Source organism: Lissotriton helveticus, chromosome 5_1 (genome assembly GCF_964261635.1).
Source record: "Lissotriton helveticus chromosome 5_1, aLisHel1.1, whole genome shotgun sequence".
Lineage (NCBI taxonomy): Eukaryota > Metazoa > Chordata > Amphibia > Caudata > Salamandridae > Lissotriton > Lissotriton helveticus.
In genome coordinates this window covers 421,172,984-421,193,510 of record NC_136065.1, presented here as the reverse complement: position 1 = coordinate 421,193,510, position 20,527 = coordinate 421,172,984, and the positions used below count along the sequence as shown (strand labels likewise).

The window sequence follows — 20,527 nt, the reverse complement described above, 5'->3', positions numbered from 1 at the left end:
AATGTTTAAAAATTCTTGACTTTATTTCTACTGATTGGATTTTGGCATTAGCTTGTTTTATTAATGAAATTTTACTCTATTTTTCTAACTTGTTGTGGGATCCTTTTTGCATGGTGTTTTCACTTGATTACTGTTCGAAGTTTTGCACAAATACTTTATACATTGCCTCTTAGTTAAGTCTGGCTACTCTGTGCCAAGCTACCAGAGGTTTGAGCACAGGTTATTTTAGGGTCGGCTTGTGACTGACCCTGACAAGGATTGTGGTTGTTGCTTGACCAGGGCTCAAACCCCAGTTAACCAACAACCCAATTTGTCACACAACCCAAAAGCAGTGTGTTTGGGTGACAGTGCAAGAGGTTGCCAACATCACACAAGAGAAGATAATTCCATGTTGGTGTCACGACATAATCTCAAGCCAAAGTATTTCTGATACCATTGTGGAATGTTTAATGGTTACCTTGACCAATCTTATGCGCACATTAGTCTTTAGCTCACTAGTGAATTAGGCATGTTGTGACCTTTCCATTTTTAAAACAATCCAATAAAAATAATTGAATCTCATATTTCATATAATTTTCCTGTACCAATTCCAGTTTCCATTCTGAACAATCAAGCATTTACTTAGGTGAATGCAAAGTTTTACATTGCCTGAGCTCCCATTTTGGATATAGATTGTGTTGGTTTTTCAATGTCCCTTATACGTAAACCAGGTACATTTTGTAAATACAAACTGTACCAGAGTATACGTACACATTCAAACCTATTCATAAATCACTGCCAAAAAGACCAGGAGCAATAATGTAAACAATCAATTTTTACTCCTGGTCATCAATACACGGATCTACTATCAGATTACAGCATTTTGCACAGGAGTACCTTAGTGGGTACTGTTAGAAATTGGGGTCTCTAGTTGGCAGAGGTAGGTACCTTTGTCCAAATAGGGACCCTTGCTTCTAGTCAGGGTAAGGGGGGAAGCACTTCTAAAATAACCCCTGTTCATCCCCTTGGTAGCTTGGCACGAGCAGACAGGCTTATCTAAGAGGCAGTGTGTGAAGCATTTGTGAACACATAGAGTAATACAGTAACAACACTACATATGGACACCACACCAGTTTATAAAAATAAATAATCTTTATCTAAACCAAACAAGACCTAAAACGAAAAAAATCCACAATATAGTATTAAAAATATTACTTTCAGATGGTAGAAATAATTAAGTTCAAAGCAAATTGCAAATGCTACACTTTTCTCACAGAGTACCGTGGATGCGTCACGCAAAAAACAACACAGGCTGCAGGGAAGGTGATATGGCGGTTCCTTAGACTCACGCAAGGTGATGCATTGGTTCCTTGCTCCAGGGGTGGTGATGCATTGGTTCCTTACCGGAGAGGAGGTGATGTGTTGGTTTCTTACTGAGTGAGGAGGAGGTGCATTGGTTTCTTACTGCATCCCCCAACGATGCTACAAACTTGGCTTCTCCATGCAATGATGCATGAACTCTTGCAGCCGCACAGAAGGCCTTGCGTTAAAATCGTTGCGGTGATCTCGGACTTCAGAGATCAATGCACTCAATGCAACTTGTAGCGATTTCTCGAGCCACGGGCAGGCACTGCGACAATTTCTTCGGCAATGTGTCAGAAACAGGTGCGGATGGGTCTCGCTTCTCGAAGTTGCGTTACGTTTCCCAGCTCCCAGCTGCAAACAGCCTCCAGAGGTCCAAAAACAACATCAGGCACCTCTGAGCAGGTCAGAACTCCCAGCAAGGAAGTTCAGGGGAGCTGGTGGTGAAGTCTTTTTGTCCCTGAGACTTCAGAACAGGAGGCAAGCACAATTCAAGCCCTTGGAGATCTCCCTCAAGCAGGGTACACAGCAAACAGCAACGTCCTTTTCTCCTTTCCTTGGCAGCAAGGAGCCACTGCAGGCCAAACCCAGACAGCAAACAGCACAGGGGACAGTATTCCTCCTCAGCTGCTCCGGCTCTTATCCTTGGCAAAGGTTCCTCTTGATTGCCAGAAATGTTCTACAGTTGTGGGGTCAGGGACCCAATATTTATACTACAAAATCCTTTGTTCTCTGGGGGCAAAGAAGCCATGTGCTTGGTCAAAACTGGTTCTGTCCTCTCTGGTGCAGCTTCCTGGCAGGAGGTGGAGACAGCATTGTGGAAGTGAGACCTTACCCATTCAGTTGAAAGGAAATCTCCTCCCCTTATTCTAAATGCAGCCTAAGTCTATTCAGCCCAGCCCTGACTCATTAGGCTCTCTGGAGCCACTGCTCCTCCTCAGTCCCTGTCATCCAAAAGTCAGACATGCAATACACAAAACTAGCAGAGGCACACTGGATGGCTAAGCAAGAAAATACCTACTTTCTAAAAAGTGGTATTTTCAAGCACAGAATGTAAATATCACCCTCACTAAAAGAGGCATTTTAACATTCTGAGTTCAGGTGTTCTAAACATTTTTTTCCTACCTTGTTCCCAGAGGTAGTTATGTTTATAGGATGTTATAAACAAACTCCCCATTCTATCCCATGGAAACAGGTAGCCTTGCAATAGTGAAAAACGATATTGGCAGTAATTCACTATCAGGACATGCCACACACACCAGGGCATGTCCTACCTTTCACATAAACTTCACCCTGCCCACAGGGGTACCTTGGGCCTACCTTAGGGGGTGACTAACATGTAAGAAAAGGGAAGGTTAGGGCCTGGCAAGTGGGTACACTTGCCAAGTCGACATGGCAGTACTAAACTGCACACAGGCTCTGCAATGGCAGGCCGGATTTACATTTGCAGGCTGCCTATGTGGGTGGCACAATCAGTGCCCCAGCCCACTAGAAGAATTTTGATTTACAGGCCCTGGGCGCACACAGTACCCTGCACTAGGGACTGACTAGTAAATCAAATCAGCCAATCAGGAAAACACCAATCCCTAACAACAATTTACAAAGGGAGCACTTGCACTTTGGCACTGAACAGCAGTGGCAAAGTGCTCAAAGCATCTGGACCAGCAAACCGGAGTCCAACACACAGCAAAAACACAGGAGGCAAAAAGCAAAAATTTAGGGGAGACCCACGCCAATGGTGCCAGGTCTAACAGGTACCTATTTATAAAAGACCAGGAACAATAATATAACCAATCAAATTCTACCTCTGGTCATCACCAAACCCTAAACTAAGATGTTCACTTATACAGTCATCTATGACCACATTACAGCCTTTTTCACCAGGACAGGAGGAGTGAATATGTGGGTGAAAGAATGGCACTGATTTACTAGAATGCCCTTACCTGCAAGAAAAATCTACTATCTATCAAGATTTCTGTGAGCAGGTAGTGGTCATGTGTACTACCAGCCCTACTTCTTTCCTTTTGGCTGCATTCATCTACCATCCCTCATACAATCTCAGTTGCTCCTACGTTCACTGCCTGCAGACAATCGTGATCCAGCACAGAACCTATATCGCTTCTCCTGTCTCCTAGGCAACCTCAATGCCTGTTTCACTCAATCAATCAGGATTTAAAAAGCACTGCAATTCACCCATAAGGGTCACAAGGCGCTAGAGTTGTTAGTTGATTTGCTGTTCTCTGTTCATTTGAACAGTCATGTCATGAGTACTTTTATGAATTCCCGAAGCGATGCAGCATTCCTGAGGTGCAGGGGAAGGATGTTTCTGGTTTTGGCTTCTAGGTGAGAGAAGGAGCGTCCTCTGCTGTTGGATCAGAGGATCTGAGAGCATGTCTGCGAGGAAAAGGGAGGTGAATCAAAGGTGTCTGGTCGGTTGGTAGAAGGTCATTCATTTGTTTTTTTAGTGTATGCTGGTCCTTCGTTTTGCAGGGCTTTGTATGTGTGGGTCAGCATCTTGAACTGGCATCTCATATGGATCGGAAGCCAGTGTAGGTTCTTGAGGTGTGGGATGATGTGAATCTGTCTGGGGAGGCCAAGGATGAGTCTTGCAGCTGTGTTTTGTATTGTCTCTTCAGGAGGCATGCAGTGATTTCTACATAAAGAGTGTTACCATAGCCCAACCTGCTTGTGGTGAGGGCTTGAGTGACGGTCCTTCTGGTATTGATTGGGAGCCACTTGAAGATCTTACCGAGCATGCAAAGGGTGTGGAAGCAGGCAGACAAGACTACATTTATCTGTTTCTGCATTGATAACTTGCTGTCCAAGATGATGAAGAGGTTGCAGGCATGGCCCATCGGACGGAGGAAGGGCCAAGTTCTGCAATCCACCAAGTGTTGTTCCATGGTGAGGTGTTGTTCCCAAAGATGAGGACTTACGTCTTGTCTGAGTTTAGCTTGAGGCAGTTGTCCTACATTTAGTTGGTGACGTTCATCATACTTCTGTTGAAGTTGGTTTTCGTGGTGAAGGGGTCTTCTGGCAGTAAGTGGATGAGCTGTGTGTTATCGGCTTAAGAGAAGATGTTGAGATCGTGCGATCTGATGGTGTTGGCCAGGTGGGTCATGTATGTGTTGAAGAGGATGGGGCTGAGGGACGATCCTTAAGTGTTTTGATTGCCAGTTCAACATTTACATGCAAGTGGTGCTTGCTGACATGGATTCCCTATGCTTAAAACACCATGTTATGAAACCCACTTACCTGTTCCTTCCTGTTGGCAATGAACAATAACATAAAAGGCTCAGATTGCCAACTGCCTACTAATCGTAGTATGCAAAAAGAACAATTGCTGGACGGAATGCAGAACAATGTCATACATTTACCACAGTACATAGATCTGGGCCTACATCCATTGTTTTTTTCCTCACCATGCCATTCCAGTTTGGACCCAGCCATATGCAAATCAGTCTTGACCCTGCGCCCAATGGGAACAGTCTAGCACGAACTGCCAGGCCAGATCCTCCCTTTTACTGGAAACAAGCATCCTAGGGCCGGTTTCAGGCTTTCAGCCCTCATCAGCCAGGATAGCTTGACTCCAGTGGCATGGAGAGCACGGGACCCACGTCTGGGCATACCTGTCCCAACTCAGGTGACAAATGCAAAACAAACAAGTGATGGACACAATGCAGAACAAGGTCATACATTCACCCGAGTTCAGAGACCTGGGCCTAAATTCATCGTTTTTTTGCTCACCATGCCATTCCAGTTTGGACCCAGCCATATGCAAATCAGTCTTAACCCCGCGCCCAGTTATATTAGTACATACCCATTTATTTCTAAGCAGAATTCCATGATTACCCAATTCCATGAAGATAACTGCTTTAAGCTTGTGATAAATGTCAGTAAATTTGAGTAGTAGGGATACTGTTCTACTCAACTTCTAATTTAGGCCGTAGTGTTGCGGCTAATCTGTGACTTTTTTTACTTAAATAGAAACGGACCTCATGAGTCCATGTTATAAAAGAAATGCATACAGCATATCCTCATCAAACAGAAATTCACTTGTTTTAAGAAACTTTAATTATGCAGCATAACGTATGACTATTTACTTTTACCGTTTTTGGATGGTTCTATTGCACAAAGTGGGATGTGGGGATTTGCTGGGTATGGAGAAGTTACTAACAGAAGGAATTTTGACACACAATTTTAACTCAGTATTTGACACCTTATTCAAGAATGGATGATTCCAAGGAACATACTAGCACACCAAACATTTTGAAGTGTGCTTGACAGCTATGTTAATAAGGTAGCTAAGTGGCTATATGCACTTCTTTAGATACCTCAATAACTACAATGTGTCGCAATATGAGTAGAACAAATCCAGATTGTTACAAAAATAACTTTGTTCTCCAGTTACATTACCACAAGTAAGAAGATATTTGTAACTTCCCACCTGGAGAGGGATGTCCCCCGGTTACTCATGGCTCTTCAGCTGACCCTGCTAGAATAGGACCACTCGAGCTTTTCTGATAACACAGTGCAAGTGACTGCAGAACCATGTGCACCACTAATGCAGAAAACCGGCAAACACACGTCTCATTAAATTCATGGTCTAACATAAAGGTGAATCTAAAGTCACATGTATTCATCGTTGTAAGGCAGATGCAGTGCCAGAGGAGGGTAATTCCATATAAGACATGATTTAAACCTTGTCGGGAAATTAGAAACCCTCCCATAAACGTTGGTTTTGTTTGTATAAACATTAAGCCAAAGTGTCTGCCTTACACAGTGTACCATCACTTCCAATAACTAAACTCCTCAGCGGAAACTAATCATGAAAGAAGGTGTGTATAAGCTGCATGTGTATTTTAAATGGTATATTGTGATGTAAACTAACAGTACTGGGTACTCCATAGTCTCATACATTATTGCACAAAATTCCAGGACACATAGTGCGTCATCAGCATTTAGTTTTTGTGTCAGCGGGACTAAACATCCAACAGGGCAAGATAATAACAAAACCATATGTTATAATTATACTGCGGTGTCATGTCCCCTGAAGCAAAGCAGCTGATGAATTCCAGCCAAGAGCACACATGTGCATGCTGGTCTCGACTGGGGGTAGTGTTTTTCTTCTGCATTAGAACATCATTTTGCATGCAAGGATTCCTAAATCTCTAAGCTCATTACAAGCAATATTAGGCAGAAGAAAATATTTCGAAAGTTTATTGCGATAAAACTTCACGTCAGCGCTTCCATTGGGCAAGATAAGCTGCCAGCTCTACAACCATAGCTGCCAAGGTTTCAGATTGCCATGTGTGACATTTTTAAAATGTCAGTGAAATTATGAGTGACATTCCAACGACTATGAGTGACACTTTTGCTCGAGCAAAAATCATGCAATGAAGACTAGGGAAACGTCTAAATATCAGAAATTACAGCCATTTGAGCAACAAGAAACTCCAAGAACTTCTTGAAACTTTTAAAGCACGGTCGGTGGTATAGATGATAGGTGTATAGGCGCTGGAGGGATTTTCACTCTGGGTTATTTATGTGGACATCACTATTACTAACAGTGCTAAAGGGATGGGGAGAACCACACGCCTCCCTAAATCTCTGTGGTGAAACCAACAGATCAAAGCAAAAATTACACCCTAGTACACGTAATTTTCAAGAGACAATCTTTTCAGAAGTTTGTAAAGATACACAACAAAGTGGATGGATTATATCAATTCTTTCTTCTTTTTAATCAATCCTCCTGATGTTAGGCGTTCTCGTTTTCCAAGCCAACAGTGTTTCGTCGCCTCTTGTAAATTAGTACATGCGACTTGTTCACAGCTTGGTTAAAACATATATATGTACATTGTAAGGTTTCCATGTAATCAAAACAAACGTAAATGCACAATTTGTAAGTAAGACAAACAAATGTGCCCCCAGGGAAATCTCCCAGTGTTACTCCTTGTGCCCAACTTTGAAATACACATACAGTTTATTCTTGCATGCAGCAAACATTGAGTGCTGAATGACTTCATTTGTCAGCATACAGATTCTTCATAGGAGTATGCATTTATATTACATTGTATATTTCATATTAATTCAAAACCAGTGCTCGTGAGTTTTCTGTTGGGCAGATTTGTTACTTTGTAGCACTCTCAGCCACTCCAGAGCTGAGAGCAGATGGATCTTTAACTATTTATTGAACTCAGCTCAGCAAGCAGCTGCTGGCAGCACGTCTCTCGGAGCAGTAGAGCCAGTGCACAGGCGACGCTGGTGGCCCGCGCTGGCGAGTGGCAAAATGCGTGATACTGCATTTCAGTGCGGTGCTGCGGAACACCGCACTGAAATGCGTGAGCGTTACACCTGATGCGTGATGCTTTGCAGGAATGTACAGCGCCACATAGTGGTGAAACTATTTTACTGGGAAAGGCCCAATATTGTAATTTTTCCGGCAGAGCTTCGGCATTCACTTTTCAATGTCGTCCGAAGCACTCAAAATCTGCATTATTCCTGCTAACACTGCATTAAATAGGGCCCCTGTAAAAGATCGCAACGTATTCAGGTTGTCCCATTGTATTACAGTGCACATTACGTGTATTTTTTACAGTAAATACATTAGCCTGATTTGCTGCTGAGATTGTGCTAGATTTGAGTTTTCGCGCATTTATTCCGCTACATTTGCTGAATATTTTGTAGTCTCGTGCAGAAAGCAATAGGCTGCTTCTTTGCTTCAGGCAATTACGCCCTCTGTCTATATTCTTTTAGAAGTCGGCCTACTTTGGTGTCGGAATAGCTTGGCATAATGCACCACCTCAGGGAGGCTCCATAAAGCGTGACACAGATCTGCTTTTCTTTGAGTCCGTTCTCAAGCCTGCAGCATAACTGCCATTTTGTTCTTAAACACATAACTGCTCAACTTTAAAAACACAATACCTCTATAATATATATTCCGAACACATACAGGCACCACAGCCTTTAAGGTAACAGAACAAAGTGTAGACTGTCTAGCAGACTTAACTGGAATACAATTAATGCATAAAATAACTCGGCAGTTCTGGATAGAACTTAATTCTCCTGAGTATTAAAACATAACAGACAAGAGGTAATGGTATTATAGCAAAAGAGGGAGGGATAATGCATAATTTTACAACTTTTGTATAATTTGGCAGTAATGGCTTTATTAATTTCTGTTCGCAAACATTGCTAACGTGTTTTTACCAATAAGAGAAAGTTATTCAGTGAAAGGTTTTGCAAATGTTTAACTTTATCAGTGACATTGAGGGCTTCGTTATGAAAAGAAGAACACTCCCACAAATAGTAACATTTTCTATTTACTGTGTGCGAGTTGTATGTTTGTGTCTTAAAAGAGGTTGCATGCATCCTTCTGAAATATAGAATGCACCTGGTTTGCATGTTGTTGTGTCCCAAACAAAGCAGAGTGCTCAAGTCTGGCCCAGTTCTTGCTCCCACAAAGAACCATGAGATGGATCAACCCAGCACTAGGGGAGATGGAACACTGTTATAAGGCTGTAGCTTGTTTCTCCGGTTCATCTTATTCTATTGTATTCTATTATATTATAGTATGTATAGAGCGCATGCGACCTGGAGGCAACCCAGCGCTAGGAGAGAGCACAGAGGACGGAGATCGAGGAAATCAAAGCTAAAAATGCCAGGTTGTAATGGTTTTGGGAAAGCACAGCTCATTGTCCAAGCACCTAATGGCCAAGGGGAGAGAATTCCAAAGCTTGTCAACATTGAACTAAAAGGAGAGTCCTCCTTTCCTGGCTCTTTTAGTTGCCAAATGCATGGGACCAAATGCAGGTTGGAAGAGCGGTTTAATGAGTTACAGGCTGCTGAAGGATGGGAGGGTCTTTTCCATGAAGGTCTCTATGGGCAATGAACAGGGACTTACATTCAATTCTTTCAGCAATAGGGAACCAATGTAGATATCTTAACACCTACTGGGCCGATTGGGACCTGGGAATACCCAGAAGCATAGGTGCAGCTAGATTTTGTACAACTTGGAGTTTCTGAGCTTTGAGGGAGCCCAGGTATAAGGAGTTACTGTAGTCCAGGTGAAAAATAATTAATGCCTGGACTACCCCCTTTCTCAAGGTCTGAGGGAGCAGCAGCAAAATCTTACGCACCATCCGCAGCAGGCCAAAGCAACTGACTGATATTTTAGTGGCTTGACCTACCATCATCAGAGTGTCATCAATCCATTTTCCTGCCTGGAGACTTCAACAATGGCGACAAGGATGCCATACAGACCCCCATGAATGACTGCAGCCCCCCACCTGCCTCCTGAGCCAATGCCCACCAAGCTCAAAGTGTATGCCTTCAGCAAAAAAACAACACTATAACTCAGGAGGGTATTCCATGCATCTATTCACACACACCACAACCTCAACAAAAGCCAAGGTTTATGTGTCCAGTGATGGAGCAGGTTTTTTCCAATGCTGCCAGACCACCAAGGATCTGAAGCTAGTGCAGTTTGCCTCTAGTATACATGCCAGCAATCTAGACAGACTAGTCCAAGAATTCAAACCCCAATCCATTGCATTGGCTGTTTAGAAGGGAACACCATCAGCCTGCATATAGCTGGATCTGTTGCTCCAGTTGCGCTCTGGCACTGATTAGCTTTCCACCTATGCCCCAAAGTGCAGAAAGAACTGAAGCTTCTTGAAAAAGCCAGAATCATTGTAAAAGTATTTGGCACGATCTCATGGGTCTCACTGATTGTGGTTGCAAAAAAACCCAAGCAGCCCAAAGCGATGCATATCTTCATCAATAGCGCCACCTGACACCAACCAATGATTAGATTGTTAGGGAACTCGCAGGATTGAAGTGGTTCTCAAAGATGAACGTTCACTTTGGCTATCATAAAATACCACTGCATCCAGACTCTTGTTCCTTTAACCACGTTCTCCACACATGTTGGCCTCTGGTGATAAACCTGGTTAAACTTTGGCATATTACCCAGCCAAAAGCTGCCTGCGTGGGCTTCACTGGCTACCAATGAGGCAGAGAGCCACGTTTAAGCTGCTGTGCATAACGCACAGAGCTTTACACAATACTGGCCCTCACATCCAAAAAATAAAATCAGATTTTACGCTCCTTCTAGGAACCTGCGATCCCGCACAGCAGCTAGAGCAAGAAATACTTGTGTGAAAACAGCTATGATGGGTGGACGGGCGTTCTCCCACCTGGCGGCAAATAGCTGGAACGAGTTGCCCATGGAGCTTAGATTAACTGACTGTTAACTGTCCTTTAGAAGGCAATTAAAAACATTTCTTTTCCCTAAATCTGACAAAATTACAATTGTGACTCTGTTATTTGCCAACTACCCACTTCTGTCAGGACAGCGCCGTGATATCCTATCTAGGATGATTGTTCGCGCTCTACAAGTACCATTGACATTGACATTGACATTAGTAAACCAACCGAGAGAGAAAGGGTAGTAGACCATGAAGGTCGGGAAGGAACTCCTGGTCCCCTTAATTCAATGTTCCAAACAAATGGAGGAGTAACCCCTGAGTGTATGTGATACCTGTACTAAGTGAGGTATTCAGGTGCATACCCTGCAAACCAATCTGGGACAAACTTTGTCCTTAGAAGACCCCTCACTCACCAACCTAGTTGGTGACATGCTTCATCATCGGGGTCCCACCTGGACAGCCGAGTGCCATCCGGGTGTGCTTCGACACCTGACTACAGTGGAGCTGGTTTCTTTTTTATATGTGCATTGACTTTTTTTAAAAGAGTGGTTAAAAGTTGTCACAATACTACTCACTCATAGAATTTATTCTGGAGTGATTGGACAACGGGTAAAATACTGTGATACACCTTTGCCTGATTAGGTAGGCTGTGGTGTCAAAAAAAGTAGTGTAGTGATTGTAAAAATATAGGTCTACTTGTTTCAACCTTCGTGTTGATTGTGAGGTTTTCTTCAGGACCAGTGTAGTGTAGGCTGGGTGGTCTACACACGCTAAGGTGTACCCTGCCCGCGTCTACTTCAAATCACAAATAGGTGATTTCATTCAAAATGTGTTCTTCTCCACGAAGTTGGAAAAAAACCTGTGAAAATAAAGGAAAAAAGGGGGATGGGGTTGGGACGACATACTAGTGTACATACATAAATGACAAGTAATAGCGGTGCACCTTGTGAAATCGGAACCCCGTTGTCGAGGCTAATAATAAAAGAGTCATAAATGAAGTAGACATATGTAATGTTGTGTAACAGACATATCCTGCCATCAGGATTGTTATAACCCACTCATAACTGTGCAGCTTGTGAACTGATACACAAGCGTCGCCATACTGGAATAAGGGTGTGTGTCACACGCGGGTAAAGACACATGTATCGTCATTATAGGTAGACGGTAAATGAGTGGGTGTTTATGCTCTAAAGTTGAGCGTGGCGTGACAAAGCCGACACGGGCAAAATACAAGGTATAAAACCGTTGTTAAAAACACACTCGCACAACACACAATCCCTGGTGGGAAGACCAACATACATACTCGCGTGCATGAAAGGCTAAAGCGGAATTTGGAATTCCGTTCTTACTAGAAGCGCTCAGATTATGGGCTTCATGGGCGTCCCCGTCCCTGCGTTAAATCACAGCCACCATCTGGAAGGAAGCAGTGGGAGAGTGTCTGTCGAACCTAGGTAGCAGGGAGGGCAGGCCAGGAAACTTACTTGTAGCGTGAGGAAAAACGGCAGGATCGCCTAGCAGAGGAACGGTCGGGAGCCCCGTAGAAGTGAATCACTGGCAACCCTGCTCACGTGTGACACCTAGCCCTGCGCAACCGCAGATGGCTGCAAGTGCTCGTCAGCGCTAAGGTGAAATACAATGAACAAGAAACTTCTTGTAATATCCGCTACAAAGAGGGAGTGATTATAGTTACAAAGGACGCTGCAAGTATACGCGCCCGTTGAATGCTGCGAGTGATCATCAGCACTATAGTGAAGTTAAAAATAGACAAAAAAGCTACGTGTGGTAGCTGCGAAACAAGGCAGTGGTTATTGTTACAATTAGCGCTGCAGGTATACGGGGATGTATAGTACGCTATTCGTGTAGGAAAAAAAGTACTTTCAGGAAGGAAATTCCATTCATACATTCACACTTGTTGTTGCGGTGACTAGCAGCATGAAATGGTATTCCAGAGAAGGTTCATACACAGAATGTTATCTGGAAAGCATTCAGTTTCTTGGAAATAAAGGCACATTGAAGAAAATTTTTAATTCCTAGTGGCTTAAAAGGCAAGAGGTTGTCTTCATCATAACGAAGTTATCTGGAAAGCACTGTGTTCCACGGAATATTATCATTCAGGCCATTTTTATGAGTAGACAGTCTATAAATCCAACGTTTTTCTTTTTCAAAAAGTCGTTGTGATAGTCTGTCGCCTGTGTCTAGTTGTTCAATGACAGTCTATCTCCTGTCGTTGAGGGTGTGGTTCTGTGTGAGGTAGTGCTCAGTCAGTTTTGTCATAGATTTTTTACATCTAATTGTGCTCCTGTGCTCGCATATTCGCTGTTTAACCTTCCTACTAGTCATACCTATGTAGCGGAGGTTACACGGGCATATGATAAGGTACACTACATTAGTGCTGTTACAATTGGTATGGGAACGAATAGTCCATACTTTTCCTGGTTCCAGAGATAGGGTCTTAGTGTTTTCAGTCAAGTGGCACACGCTACAGTTGCCACATTTGTAGTGGCCAGTAATGCTAGGGAGGCCCCAGGCATTCAGGACTGTAGAGCGTTGTGTTGTTGTACTCTTGGGTCTAGTGTTAACAACGGCGTCTCTTATGCTCCTGGCTCGTTTAAAGGAGAACAAAGGCTTCTCCCATTTCAGATTGCCCGTGTTTAAGACCTGCCAGTGTTTGTTGATGGACTTAGTGACACTGTTTGATGCAGGGCTATAGGTGGTCACACAGGTCAGTGGGATGTCGTTGTTGTTCTTTATAATATCTTCCAACAGCACCTCACGTTGCTGGTTATGTGCTCGTTTCTGACATTTGTTGAGGATTCTAGCAGGGTATCCCCTGGTTTCTAACTTAGTGGTAACATCCCTTGCTTGTTCGCGATAATCGTTACTATTACTGCAGTTCCTGCGCACTCTCAAGAATTGCCCATAGGGAAGGTTCTCTCTCAGGGGTCTGGGGTGAAAGCTCTCAAATCTCAGCAAGTTGTTCTTTGCCGTAGGTTTATAATGTGTTCTTATATGCAGATGACCATTTTCCTTGTAAATAACAACGTCCAAAAAGATCATGGTAGTAGGATCTTTTGTGTAGGTGAATCTTAGGTTTTTGTCTCGGGTATTCAGCCAGTCGAAGAAGGAGATTAAAGTGGTCTCAGGTCCCTGCCAGATAGCCAGGACGTCATCAATATAACGTTTCCAAAACGTTATATGTTGTCCAAAGGGGTTTTGATCGTTGAGGATGAACTTCTCCTCGAAGTCAAACACATAATGTCCAGCCACACTTGGGGCAAAAGTGCTGCCCATAGATGTATCCCCAGTTTGGAGGTATAGGGTCCCTTCAAACTCAAAGAAATTATTTTTTAGGGCCATTCTTGCACATTCCAGAATAACATTTTTGGGTGTTCTGTGTGTCCATTCTTCCTTATTCAGAGCCTTTTCCAGGACCCTCAGGGTATCATCTTGGGGTATACCTGTGTATAGGCTCTCTATGTCGAAGCTCACAAGTAGTGTATTCTCATCAACCTCTATCTGGTCAAGGAGTTGTAGAAGGTTCTTTGTATCCCGAAGGTAAGTTGTGGTTTTTTGGACCAATGGTTTCAGAAATGCATCGCAGAAGCGTGATAATGGCTCCAGAAGTGATTCCATTCCCGAGACTATCGGTCTCCCTGGAGGTGGATGTTTATTTTTGTGCATTTTGGGGAGGGTATAAAAGTATGGTATTTTACCCTCACTGTTGCACAAAACGTCTGCCTCTTTTTTTGAGATGAATCCCATTGTTTCGGCATGCCCCGTTAAGGATTTGATTTAGATTTTTAGTTCCTGTGTAGGGTCATACGGTAGTTTGCGATAGTTATTCACGTCTGCTAGTAGTCGTAGGCATTCGTTCTGGTACATTGTCCTGTCTTGTATCACCACCCCTCCACCCTTATCAGCTGGTTTTAATATTATTGTGGTACAATTTCTCCGATTTTCCAGCGCCATTCGTTCGTTTCTGCTGAGGTTAGTGAATGGGTTGGGTGGTTGCAGCTTCTCAATGTCATTAATGTCATTAAAGACAGCTTGTTCGAATACTGCCAGCTCCACTGTGGTGGTATGGGGGGGTGGTAAAAAAGTCAATTTTACTCGGAGTCCTGTCTCGTTTGGTTCTTCGTTAGTAGGGTTGTCACCTTTCTTCTCAAAAAAGTCTTTTAATTTCAGTTTTCGGAAAAAACTCGATAATTCACACTGCAGTAGGAATTAGTCCAGTTTGGGTGTCGGGACAAATCCAAGTCCTTTGTTAAGGACTTTGGATTCCATGGGGGAAAGCGGTCGCGTTGCCAAGTTGGTTACTAGGTCTTGCTGCTGCTCGGGCCTGCTTGTGCATTCTTGCTCCGTGTGTGGTTCCCCACCGGATCCTCTGCCAACCAATGGACCTGATTGGGATTGGGTGTTTTTTGTCTTCCCCTTCCCCTTCCCCTTCCACCCCTGCCTAAAAAAGGCTGTCTGTATTGTTTGGTGGAAAGAAAGGTTGCGGGAAGGGGGGCTGCCACCCATACATTTGAGGGTGGTGTGGATGGGTATATGGACCCTGGAACCCTTGCATCATCGGAGGGTTGAAGGGCGACCAATTGCTTGGTGTTCTGTTTCTCCCTCTTCCTCTTCCTTTTTGTCTATTACTGCCAGTACTTGAGTTTCTTGACAAAGACTCATTGCTAGATGCATCGGAGTCCTGGTCTACTTTGGCTGGAATAGTGTATTCTGGGTCCGAGTAGGGGTAGGATTTTTTGAAGAAGAATCATTTCAAATCTTTCTGAACCTTCTGTGCCTTTTGTTGTGTGAGGTTTTCCTTGTATTCGTTTATTTCTTTATTCACCTCTTCTAGTCTCTTCTTGTAGCCTGTAATGGTAGTTTTTATGTGGCCCTCTGCAAGTTGTATCTCCACTTGCATTTTTTCGGAGAGACGTACCGCAGTCTTCAGGATAAGCACTATCCAGTCATGCGTACAGTGCCACGCAATTAGTGACCAATCTTTTCTAATGGTAGCATCCTCCAAGAATATTCGAGGTGCATTAGTCACTAGTAGGCCTTTGGGTGCCATATTGTTGTTGAGGTATTCTTTCAGGATTGAGCCGTGCAGAATAGTTCTTATTCTGTTCCTTTTGAGTTCTGTTAGTTTCTCCCACTCTGTGGTTTCGGAAATGCTTTGCGATATGCTGGCATCAGCAAAGAGTGACAGTTCTCCCATAATAGCGTCTACTTCTTCCGTAGAATACGAAAGGCCTTGGTTTTCACTCATGGTTGCCAGTAAAGACTGTGTGTGGTGTCTGTGCGAGGTGGACTAAAAACGGACTCTCGCAGCTGTGCGCTGCCTAAATATTAGTAAACCAACCGAGAGAGAGAGGGTAGTAGACCATGAAGGTCGGGTAGGACCTGGTCCCCTTAATTCAATGTTCCAAACAAATGGAGGAGTAACCCCTGAGTGTATGTGATACCTGTACTTAGTGAGGTATTCAGGTGCATACCCTGCAACCCAATATGGGACAAACTTTGTCCTTAGAAGACCCTTCACTCACCAACCTAGTTGGTGACATGCTTCATCATCGGGGTCCCACCCGGACAGCCGATTGCCATCCGGGTGTGTTCGACACCTGACTACAGTGGAGCTGGTTTCTTATTTATATGTTCATTGAGTTTTTTTAAAAGAGTGGTTAAAAGTTGTCACAATACTACTCACTCGTAGATTTTATTCTGGAGTGATTGGACAACGGGTAAAATACTGTGAGACACCTTTGCCTGATTAGGTAGGCTGTGGTGTCGAAAAAAAGTAGTGAGTGATTGTAAAAATATAGGTCTACATGTTTCAACCTTTGTGTTGATTGTGAGGTTTTCTTCCCGACCAGTGTAGTGTAGCCTGTCTGGTCTACACACGCTAAGGTGTACCCTGCCCGCGCCTACTTCAAATCACAAATAGGTGATTTCATTCAAAATGTGTTCTTCTCCACGAAGTTGGAAAAAAACCTGTGAAAATAAAGGAAAAAAGGGGATGGGGCTGGGACAACATATTAGTGTACATACATAAATGACAAGTAATAGCGGTGCACCTTGTGAAATCGGAACCCCGTTGTCGAGGCTAATAATAAAAGAGTCATAAATGACGTAGACATACGTGCTGTTGTGTAACAGACATATCCTTGCATCAGGATAGTTATTACCCACTCATAACTGTGCAGCTTGTAAACTGATCCACAAGCGTCGCCATACTGGAATGAGGGCATGTGTCACATGCGGGTAAAGACACATGTATCGTCATTATAGGTAGACGGTAAATGAGTGGGTGTCTATGCTCTGAAGTTGAGCCTGTCGTGACAAAGCCTACACGCGGCTAAATACAAAGTATAAAACCGTTGTTAAAAACACACTCGCACAACACACAATCCCTGGTGGGCAGACCAACATACATACTCGCGTGCGGCAGGATATATCTGTTACACAACAGCACGTATGTCTACGTCATTTATGACTCTTTTATTATTAGCCTCGACAACGGGGTTCCGATTTCACAAGGTGCACTGCTATTACTTGTCATTTATGTAGGTACACTAGTATGTCGTCCCAACCCCATCCCCATCCCCCTTTTTTCCTTTATTTTCACAGTTTTTTTTCCAACTTCTTGGAGAACACATTTTGAATGAAATCACCTCTTTGTGATTTGAAGTAGGCGCGGGCAGGGTACACCTTAGCGTGTGTAGACCACCCAGCCTACACTACACTGGTCCTGAAGAAAATCTCACAATCAACACGAAGGTTGAAACATGTAGACCTATATTTTTACAATCACTACATAACTTTTTTTGACACCACAGCCTACCTAATCAGGCAAAGGTGTCTCACAGTATTTTACCCGTTGTCCAATCACTCCAGAATAAAATCTACGAGTGAGTAGTATTGTGACAACTTTTAACCACTTTTAAAAAAAAACTCAATGCACAATAAAAAAGAAACCAGCTCCACTGTAGTCAGGTGTCGAAGCACACCCGGATGGCACTCGGCTGTCCGGGTGGGACCCCTATGATGAAGCATGTCACCAACTAGATTGGTGAGTGAGGGGTCTTCTAAGGACAAAGTTCGTCCCAGATTGGGTTGCAGGGTATGCACCTGAATACCTCACTACGTACAGGTATCAAATACACTTAGAGGTTACTAAACTTTGGCATATCCAGCACAGCCGAAGTCTTTCACCACATGATTCAAGAGGTACTGCATGGTCCTTTGGAGGTGTTGAATGTGAGTGATGATGTTCTAGTACATGCCTGGTGCTGGACAGCCACTTCACTGACCTTCATTCTGTGTCCATCAGACTGAAGGAACATGAGCTAACTATCCACAGGGAGAAATGTGGGTTCCTGAGGACTAACATCTGTTTCTTCGGCTACTGCTTCTTCGACCAGGGCATCAACCCAAACCCGGAAAAGGTGAGACATCTGAGATGACCCAGCTCCAATGTCTGTGTCAAGTACTCGAAGATTCTGGGCCATGGTCACTTACGTTGGGCGTGTTATGAAGAACATGTCATAAGATCTCTCCAAATCCACAAGCCCCATGGGTATGGGGCAAAGAGCTAGAGCAAGTTTTCAGAAACACCAAGGAAGCCCTGTCTGCCAATATGACAATGATCTACTTCTACCTCAAGAATGACTCTCATCTGGCGAGGCAAAGATATTACCAAATAGAGTGAGAGGCCATCGATATCTATTGGGATGCCAACACTTTTACATCTAGCTGTAGGGGCACCCATTCACAATCTTCACAGACCATAAACCTCTCATCCCATTGTTGAGTGAGGCCTCATCCAAGTTGCCCCCGAGGATCGAGAAATGGATCCTACAGCTACAAGAGTTCAACTTTATGGGTGAATACTGGCTAGTCATTTGCAACCCAACAGATTTTCTGTTCCATCATGCCTGTCTGGCAACTCCATCTGAAGTCAAGGAGTGCAGGATACAGAAGAATATATCCAACTGGTGGTTCGCAGATCCAACTCCCCCCTAACCCCCCATGTCCCTCTCGGATGTTGTGGAAGCCACATAGAATGATCACTGCCTACAAATTGCCACCAGGCAGTGCCCAATAGGAGACTGGAGACCCCTTCGTTGCCCCTCAGCACATCACACTGGAGAGGCCAAATCAACACTCCTCTCCTGCACCATTTCTGACAAGATCTGTCGTCACTGCCGTAGACTGCCTAATACGAGGACTGCAAATAGTCCTTTTCTGCAGCCTGAGGCAGCAAGCTGTCCTCGCTCATGGAGCCCACAAAGGGGTGGTCAAGTCAAAAAACCAATTTAGGTCTGGAAAGCAGATCTTACTTCTTAGTAAGGAGTAAGATCTGGTTTCCAGAACCAAAGCAGACCTTACTCCTTATTAACCCCTTTGACGCTCATGACGAGCTGGGCTCGTCATGAGGTAGCCTCCTCGCACGCTCATGACGAGCCCAGCTCGTCATGTAAAGTGCGCTTTTGAAAAAGTCAGCGCAGCAGCAGAATTCCAACCGCACGCATGCGGTTAAGGAGTATGGTCTGGTTTCCAGGTCTCAATCAGTGAGGGGAAGAAGTCATCAGGTACTGCCTTGCCTACCAGGCAAACAGCCAGCCAGAGCCCCCCAGGCCCACCACTCCCTGGCAGTGAGTCAGTTGGGATTTGGCAGCCTTATATGTTGATACTTGTGGATGATTTTTCCAGATACCCCAAAGTAGAGATTGTGCCAACCACAGCCGCATTAGGGTCAAAAGTTGACAAGATGATGGCCACCCACAGTTTATTTAGAGAGATTTGCACAAATAATGCCCGACCTTTCAGTGGTCCTGATTGGGCTGAGTACCAACATTCCAGGAACACGAAACATTGTTGCATCATGTCCCTGTGGCACCAAGCCAATAAAAAGGTGGAATGGTTCATAAGAACTCTAACTAAAGTCATTCGTATTGCTGTGGCGGAACCAAGAACATAGAAAGTGGCACCTACAATTTCTAGAGAGAATACCAGCTTACGCCTCACTCCACCACAGGTATCGCCTCAAGCAAGCAGTGTTTTGGACAGACGATGACAGATACCATTTCACATCACCCTCTTTGGGCTCACCAATCATTTCCCCTGAATGGCTCGGACTCCAAACGGGTCCTCAAATATGAATATGCCTTACGGTGATGTCATGCCAAGCCCCACACCCAGTGAACAGAACTAACGTACGACAAATTCCTAAACTTACTACTCATGGTATTCACAGAATGCACGTACGACTGTCCTAAGTTTACGTCCGCACTCGCGCCGGAATTACTGCACCCGGAGTGTAAGCTCTGCACCCGGAGTGTAAGCTCCGCACCCGGAGCGGGATTTCCACCATCGGCCGGACCTCCGCTTCCAGGCTGGAATACCCACAATGCATCAGACATAGTCAATTAAAACCAGATTGTGGGTATTCTGGCCCGGATGCGGAGATTCAGGCCCGATGGTGGAAATTCCGCTCTTGGTGTGGAGCTTCTGCTCCGGGTGCGGAGCTTACACTCCAGGTGCCGAAATTCCAGCCCGAGTGCGGAGGTAAACTTAGGACAGTTGTAAGTGCATTCTGTGAATACCATAAGTAGTAAGTTTAGGATTTTGTCATGAGTTAGTTCTTTGAATCGGGCCCTCTGTGTTGGAGACAAAGGGCCTGATTTAGAGTTTGGCGCACTTGGTTACTCTGTCACAAATGTGACAGATATCACATCCACTGTATTCCGAGTGCATTATATCCTATGGCTCTTGTAATACAGCAGACAGGCTATCTGTCATGTTTGTGATGGATTAACCTTGTCCGCCAAACTCTAAATCACACCCAGAGTCCTGGTCAAGGATTGATATCCAGGTCAAAATTTGCACCTACCTTTTGAAGCCAGCCTCATGGACTGTCCATGGTATTAATGGCACTATGGTGACTACCGGGGGGGGGGGGACATAGTTTGTCACCCGGAACA

General features: G+C 44.2%; 1 protein-coding gene across 1 annotated transcript in view; it reads left to right on the top strand.

The window, feature by feature from the left end:
- AJAP1 (adherens junctions associated protein 1) overlaps window positions 1–20,527 on the top strand; it is a 584,929-nt gene that overhangs the window by 475,377 nt on the left and 89,025 nt on the right. The window lies entirely within an intron of this gene.